This window comes from Papaver somniferum, chromosome 5 (assembly GCF_003573695.1).
Source record: "Papaver somniferum cultivar HN1 chromosome 5, ASM357369v1, whole genome shotgun sequence".
NCBI classification, from domain to species: Eukaryota; Viridiplantae; Streptophyta; class Magnoliopsida; order Ranunculales; family Papaveraceae; genus Papaver; species Papaver somniferum.
This window is the reverse complement of record NC_039362.1, coordinates 209,670,768-209,679,358: the sequence shown is the minus strand read 5'-3', so window position 1 is coordinate 209,679,358 and position 8,591 is coordinate 209,670,768.

Genomic DNA, 8,591 nt, shown 5'->3' with positions numbered 1-8,591 from the left:
GTTTTGTTTTTATTTTGTATTTGTTTTATTTTTCTTGTCCCAATAAAAAAAGAAAAAAAAAAGAAAAAAAGAGACAAGAAAAATCCTTTGTATCATATTTTGGGTTTGTATAGTTCGTTTTTAGTTTTGTATTATTTCAATAAAGCCAATGAAAAGAAGGAATATCCACAATGAAGTTTCGAGCAATAAGGAATTAGAGGAAAGAATCACATTGTCAAGATTCTACGAAGTTCGAGATTTCATCATAAAGAGTTGAAGACCGAAGACGAAGATGAAGACAAGGATTGAAGACCGAAGACGTTTCTATGGATGATGTGAGAGTGGTGCTAACTGCACGTCGAACAGATAACGAGGTAAGTAAGCATATTCCCACATTCGTTAAGTGGTTGATTTCCTTTCTTAGAGATCGTCAGAAAAAAGGGTTTTCAAAATGAATAAAAGATGTGGGTTTTCAGAACAACTCGGAGGGTTTGGCCTTCCTACTATTCAACGTGTCACATGATTCTCTCTTCATTCCTACCTGGACACATGTGTGACCCATAAAAAGCTATTTATTATTGAGAGCAACTTCATAAAACCCTTTCTTGTGAGGCAGAGTCGAGACTTTTGATCACTCTGAACCCGAATTTCTTTCGATAAGGGATGGTTATTTCTCTCTCAACTTTTAAGGATGAGATTATGTTCATTTATGTGTCTAACTTCCTAGTGTGCGAAATCTCTATGTCTTCTTAGCGCGTTGGATGTTATTATTACGGAGAACTAGTAAGTTGGAAATATAGGTTTCGTGGGTATATCTCTTGTAAACTTTCACGAGACTATAATTCGTCCACTAGGGACACCTAGGGGTTTAAAGGATTGTTATACGTGCTAAGTGTGACCGTAGCCTCGACAACACGGAGTTGTATGTATGTTTTAGAATTGTTTTGTTTGATTTGATCGAGGACTAGAAAGTCTAAGTGTGGGAGAATTTGATAGGTGTCTAAAACACCTTGATATTTATCTATTGTTTATGCTATCTATGCGAGTTTTCTTGTAAATTATGTATCTTATGTTTGATTTTGAGTTTATAGGTGTTTTGGAGTTATTGATATGAAAGAAGATAAATATAGTCAAAATTCATCATTCGGAGGCTATGTGTGTTCACGGACTTGGATCTAGCTGGACACAGGTCTCAATTGTCCCTCAAACAAGGATTGCTGGAGCACCATCACAATTGGATCAGGATAGCCACCTAACCCCATCCAATATACTCTAATCGAATCAGGTCGAGATTCAGAAAACACAAAGTTTTGTCTCATTTCTTCCAACACAGACTTAAACACTGTAATAAGGGTTCTCGCCGGCGATGGATTCGAGTTTAAGAAGGAGGAATTGGTGAAGGAATGATGGGAATTAGACTGAATTTGAGTTTGAAGATACAAATCAGAGAAGATAATGAGGCTGATGCAGTGATGGAGAAGAAGATTGAGATCGATGGGTTATATAGCTGTTGATTGAAGCTTCGATGGAGGAGACCAAGAAATGGAAATTGAGAGTAAACACGGTGGAATTGAGATGGGTTTTGGTCGAATTTGTAGTTGGAGGTATCACAAAGAAGTTAGGGTTTGTGGTGGTCTCTGTTGAAAAAGGAGCTCAGTTAGGGTTTCTGGTGAATCAGAGAAGAAGCTGGATTTATGTTGAACTTGTGTCATGGCAGGTTTGAGTATGAGGCATGAACTGAGATTCAGCTGTTGCAGGTGCAGTTCTGGTGGAGGAATTGAGCTGCAGATCAAGAACAAATGGGTTCCAGTGATTTTGAGATGGAAATGGCAGAGTGGTGTATTGGCATTGGTGGTGGATGTAGCTCAAGTTGCAGAAACTATGGAGCTGAATCTGTGGTGTATTTCCACGGTGCCCGTTTTTCCAATTATGAAGCATGGCTAAGCGATCCTACTCACATTAGACCCAGCGCTCAGGTGGTTTGGCCGATCGTGGGCCAAGAAATATTGAATGGTGATGTGGGTGGTCTGAAGTTGATGGACTGTGGAGTATGCAGGTGATGATAGAGAAACTGAGAGCAGTTTAGGAGGCCTTGCAATTGTGATGGCTGAGCTGTGGTGGATTTGTATTGAAGACGGATAATGAGCTGAACCTGTGTGCTGCAGTTGTACGTTTGCAGAAGGCTAGAGTAAAAAGTAGTGTGAGCTGATCTGGGAGAACTGATGATGCTCGAGAACAAGTGCAGGTGCAAATTGGCTGCGAGAAGAAATGGAAGTGATGGCTTGCAGTGGGATATATGAGCTCGAGGTTGCTGAAAGGATTTGCATAGATGGAGTTGCTGAGATGAGCTTGCAATGGTTATGATGGTGATGCTTCTGCAGAATGTGTTCGAAGTCGCAGCTGGAATTAAGGGAATTGGAGCTGCAGCGAAGCTACGTGTCTTTTTGAAGTTGCAACAAGGTGGAGTTGCAATTGTGGTTCTGGAGGATTTGGCTGCAATGGAGATTGAAGTGTAGGTGACATTGCTGGTGCTGAGCAGCAGAGAAGAACTGGAATGCAGTGGAAGTGTAGCTGTAGCTGTAAAGAGTTGCAGACGGTATTGACGGTGGAGGTTGGAATGGACTGAAGGGAACTGCGAGTAAAATCATCGCAAGTAGTGTTGGTGGAATTGAATAAATGTTGATGTTGCTGGTGTTGTTGATTTTCATGGGAATGTGGTTGCCAAGGCTAGTTACAGGTTCAGTTCTTATTCACTGAGAACTACAAGTGATGTTGTGATGGGAGTGCGCAGAATGAATGTTGGTTGCAATGCAGGGAAGAGATGGCTCGAGTCTAGTGTTGTGCATTGCAGTATTGAAACTGGTGCTGCAGTGAACAAGTGAGAATGAACTGAGATGGATATTGAGGTTGTAAAAGACAAAATTGCGGTGGTACTCCAGATAAGATGGTAGTTGCTACTCAACTGGTTGAAGGAAGTGGATGTAGCTGAGGTTAGAAGCAGGAAAGGAGTTGATTTATGCCGTGTCTTATGGTGTGGATTGAATATTAGAATACACTGAGAATTGACAGTGGAACAAGAAACTAATTAGGCCGTCGGTTCTCCAAAACTGACAAGCCAGATATTCAATCAGTTAATGGGCTGGACTGGAGTTGTGGGCCAAGTTAAGAAAAGCATGTGGTTGAGTTTTTTTTTGCGACCAATTGACGCAATTAAGAGAGAGACAAGGAGTATATAAAAGGGTCTCATATCTTTTTAAATAAGCATATTATCTTCTCTTCTTCTTTTGGGCCTAGGGTTTAGAAACATGATGAGTTTTCTTTTTCTCCTTGTTATGAACTCCTATGCCATGAGTACTTAATTTTACTATTGGTTAAGGAATAAGTTGGATTTCCAAATATGGGTTTTCATTCAATAAATTAGTTTTGTCTCCATATTATCGATTATGATTCACTATTTATCTTGTCTTATGATTTGAATACTTGTTTGATCGAGTCGCGAATCGTTTGATTTTGTGTTCATCTCCATTGCTAGATTAGGATTTATTATACGCAAAAGTGATAGAATCCTGATTATAAGTAGCATGATTGTGATTATTACTTGTAGTGATACATCCTAGTAGTCACATGTGAGTCATAACCTTTGTTAAAACGGATTAGTGATTTTACACGTTCGTTTGCATTGATTAGTCTTATTTCATAGAACTTAGTGCTCTTAGGGAGTTAAACTTAATTGTGCTTTTACACTTTAGGTTGCTTTTTAGGAAGAATTCACATTCACATCTTTTAATGTGTTTGTTGATGAAAAGAGGAAATTAGCAGGATATTCTTGCGATCAAGGTATCCTAGGACTTTTGATAAAAGTTGAGATTAAATATCAATTCTAGTTATTGTTACAAATTCATGTTTGTGAATGAAAACTAATCCTTCACCAATATCTTCATCTTATTGATTTGCTTGTTTATTTCATTATTTGTTTTTAGTTTATGTTCTGTTACTTAAAAATAAGAAATCCCCCTTGTTTATATAGGAAACCGACACAACTTGACAACCTAGATCCTCTCTATGGGAACGATCCTTTCTTACCCTTGCTATATTATTTATTTTGAGTTGTGAGAAAGTGTAATTTATTTTTGACGCATACAACGTCGATCACATGTCACTGGGGTCTTCGTTCAAGCCATGGTTTGCTCACGCAATCGAAAATCCGGTAACATCTTATCTTACGACTAAGTTCAATTACTTAATTCGTCCGTAACTGGAAAATCACCATTCAGTGCTGACTGAGGGACAGTCACAGGGGACTTAATGTAGATGGTGGATTTTCGACAAAGGATAAAATCGTAAAATCATAATTGTAGTACTCCTGATCCAGCAATCAGATGAATATTGGGACCCATGTCTCTCGCCTAAAGCATGAAAGCTTGTGCTGCAAAATCTCTGACTCAGAATACTGTCTCTTAGAGTATATGTAGATGTGTAGTCTCTCAGCTGAGGAAACGACACATCTCATGAATACTTAGCAATTTCAGTAATTATTTCTATATGGAATCGAAAGATTGGACGGCTCCTAGATAGCGTGCCTGCTAGTATAGAGCAATAACGTTTTCAAGATACAACAAGGTGTTCCTTGACTATATAAAGGAAATATGACGTTTCAACAAGCTCATGTTTCTCAATTCTCAGATAATTAATGCTCCTAGACAGCATGTCTGCTAGTATAAAGCCATCAATTAATTATCTCTAATCTTGAATATTCAAAAATATTCTGCGATTCTTCGTAATATTTCGTCACTTCAATTTGTGGTTCTTCCCAGCAGAGTTCCACGGGTTAGTGATAAATGTTCAACGTACGGGCGTCTGAGCAGCTATCGAGTAAGCCCCGACCAAAGTGGTGTTAGTGTACTCAGCAATAATGCACGAACGAGCACCTGAATGCACAAACGAGCATTCCAAAACACGAAGGAACGATGAACCTAAACAAAGTAGGAAGAAAATAATAAATAATAAAATATTAATCAAGGTGCTGGGGACTGGGCCCACTGGACGGCCGGTCGTGTCGTGGCCAGTCCCACGTCCAATTTTATATTTTATCATATTTTTATTATCTTTCCTGATCTCATGAAAATCCCTTCATTTGAGCAAATCTCATTCGTCTGAAGGAAACTCCCCAGTCTCATGGTGTTTCCTCGTATCAAAGAAATAATAAAATTTAGGAAAGGTATCGCGGGACCAGGTTCACTAGCCGGCTGGCCATGCCCTAGCCGTGGCCGGTCCCACACCTCATGACTCCTTATTATTTTATTATATCCCTCATCACATGAAAATTCTCTGGTTTCATGATATTTCCCTCAATTCATGAAATATTATAAATTAGGGAGAAAACGCACGGGACCCGGGCTCTTGGCCGGCCATGCCCTAGACGTGGACGGGCCCACACGCCTGTGTCTTATTATTTTAATATTATTTGTTTCCTCATCCCATGGAAATCACTTCACTTCAAGGAGATTCTCTAGTTTCGGCAAACTCCTTGAATTCACGAAGTCATGAAAAATAATATAAAATTAGGAAAACCCGTGGGACCGGGCCATATATGGCCGGTCGTGTCCTAGCCGGTCCCACACGCCCCTTTATTTTATTATTATTATTTTTTATGTTTCCCTCATCTCATGGAAACTCCCTGATTTCAACAAAATCCTTGGTTTAAACAAACCTCTTGATCTTATGATATTTCCCTAAAATCATGAAAAATATTATAAAATTGGGAAGACTTCCTTGGGACCGTTCCCATTGGTCGGCTGGCCATTGTAAGAGCACTGCTCGGTCAAACTCGCATGCGTTGCTATCTCAAGCATGTTTGTCAATGTTAGTGATCAAAACTATAAGTCTTGATTTCTAGTCTATTATAGCTAAGTCTCAGACTAGGATAGTAAGTGTAGTTGAGATCAAGGACTTCATGGCGATTCATCATACAAGTGTAAGAACTACTCAAGGAACCGGTGGAACTTCTCGACAAAAAAGTCTGTGAAGACTTGAACTTATCTATCACTCAAAAGTCTATCTATTTTATCTCCTACTTCTTGAGACAAAATTCGTATGCTAAATACAAACTTAAATTATAAACATTTGGTATTTCGAGCCGAGTATATCTCGCCTATCTATATCTCGAAATATGTGTTGGTAAGCGTTTCACTTCGACCATGTTTTTCTTTACCTAGCGACGCAAGTCATGTATGTTTCGATCATCTTGAAAATTGCTTTGACGAGAAATAGTGTAACAACTATATAACGTCCTCTAAGAATGTTTCAATGGTTGGAATGAGAGTTTAGATTATATAACCATAGTGGACATAAGTATGTTTTGGAAACACATATGTGCATAAGTACCATGTTGGAAATCGGCTAGTAGCCAAGTCCGTGAACTGCCGAAGTTCTTAAACCCGAGAATTTCTGTTGATTATCAAACTATGTTGCGTGAGCCAAGTCCGCGAACCATCGAAGCTCTTGAACCCGATAATTTCTGCTGGAGTTTGAAAACACTTTCCAGTACTTCAAGTCCGCTAACCTAGTATGCGAACTTGTACAGGTTATATATCTAAAGATGATTTCTGAACTTAACTCATAAAGACTAAGGAATGCTTTTGCAAACCGCGGCTATAAAGTTCATGAACCGATTCATGTGAGTCAAATCATCTTTGCTTCAATTGTGTCTTGTGTAGTACATGAGATTTCCTTACAATTGAACATCTCTCTAACTAGTTCATGTGAGTTATTTGAACTAGTTATGGTGAAGAAGAAAGTGGTCGGTATGAAATGCTTAAATGGCTAACCTTTTGGTTGACTATTATTGAACCAACAATGCACACGTTTGGGTACGGTTAAAAAACCTAGAAGCGTGCAGTTCATTTGTGTATGAGAAGTTAAGATTTCGATCTAACGTTGAGATATATTAACTTGAATCTAAATCAGGTTTTCATCTAATGGTGGATAGCGTTTGCTTTTTGAGAAAGGCGAAACCCTGATTTGAAAGGCTATATAAGGGGACATCTAGCAACTCTGCAAACTAATCCCCACACGTCCGTGTGATACTAGTTTGTAAGCTAGAGTTGATTCTCCTTTAACCCTATGGTTTTCTTTTCTCAAACCGGGTTAACGACTTAAAAACTTCATTGGGATTGTGAAGCCAGACCGATACTACTTTTATCGTAGTTGTGTGATCTGATCTTGCATCTTCTATCGTACGAGTACAATCATATTGATTGGCTTGAGATCGTGAGAGTTCTCCGATAGGCAAGATATAAAAGTAATCACAAACATCTTCGTCTCATTGTTTGTGATTGCACGACGTCTTGTTTCGCTACCATACGATTAAGATTGTTGTGAGGTGATTGATTAATCTAGGATGTTCTTCGGGAATATAATACCGGATTATCAATTGGTTTTTGTTCATCTTGATTATATATCAAAAGACGAAACAAAAACTTTAGGGTTTTCCTGTAGGAGACAGATTTATCCTTTGATAGACTTTTCTGTGGGAGACAGATTTATTTATTGTTAAAGCCTGCGATTTTGGGTCGTAGCAACTCTTAGTTGTGGGTGAGATCAGCTCAGGTAATCTAGTGTGTAGTATCCTGCTGGGATCAGAGGCGTAGGGGTGCAACTGTACCTTGGATCAGTGAGACTGATTGGGGTTCAACTACAGTCCAGTCCGAAGTTAGCTTGGATTAGGCTAGTGTCTGTAGCGGCTTAATACAGTGTGTATTCAATCTGGACTAGGTCCCGGGGTTTTTCTTCATTTGCAGTTTCCTCGTTAACAAAACTTCTGGTGTCTGTGTTATTTCTTTTCCGCATTATATTTGTTTATATAATAGAAATAATACATGTTGTGCGTTTGTTCTAATCAATTGGAAATCCAACCTTTGGTTGTTGATTTATCCTTGGACATTGGTATTTGGTATCGTCTAAGTTATTCCTTGTATTTGATTAGTACTTGTAGTTTTTGTTTGAGGAAATCAAATAAGGATAGAGATATAAACTCGTCGATATACTTTTAATTGATTGAGTCTTGTGATTCTGTTAAAAGTGTATTCAAGTCTGTCCATACAGATTGCTAAGCGAAATATTGGGTGGTGTTGTTAGACCCCCGATTTTTCAATTGGTATCAGAGCAGGCAAACACGTTAAAGACCTTATAAGTCTGTGTTTGTAGCGATCTGATTATGGACGAGTCTGTCTCTAATAACATACCTGTTCAGAAATTACCAGATGATTCTAAAATCTTAGATTCACCTGAGAAAACTGTCACATCTAAGTCAATATCTAAACATTCTCTTGATGTAAAAATTGTTGATTGGGAAACTATCCTAGAAGAACAGTTGGATGAACTTTCTGATGAAGGTGATTCAGATATTGATAGAGATGTTGATGAGGAAGTCTCAGAGTATATTAAGTTTTTGGATTCGTGGAAAATAAAGAAGATTATGACTTCTCATGTCACACCTCTTCTGACGCCTCTCTGTCTAGAAAACAAGAAATTGAGAAGATGTTACGCAGGTGTTTATTTTTCGAATCGTTCTTGCGAATCGATCCTCAAGGATTCTGAGGAAAACCTACGTA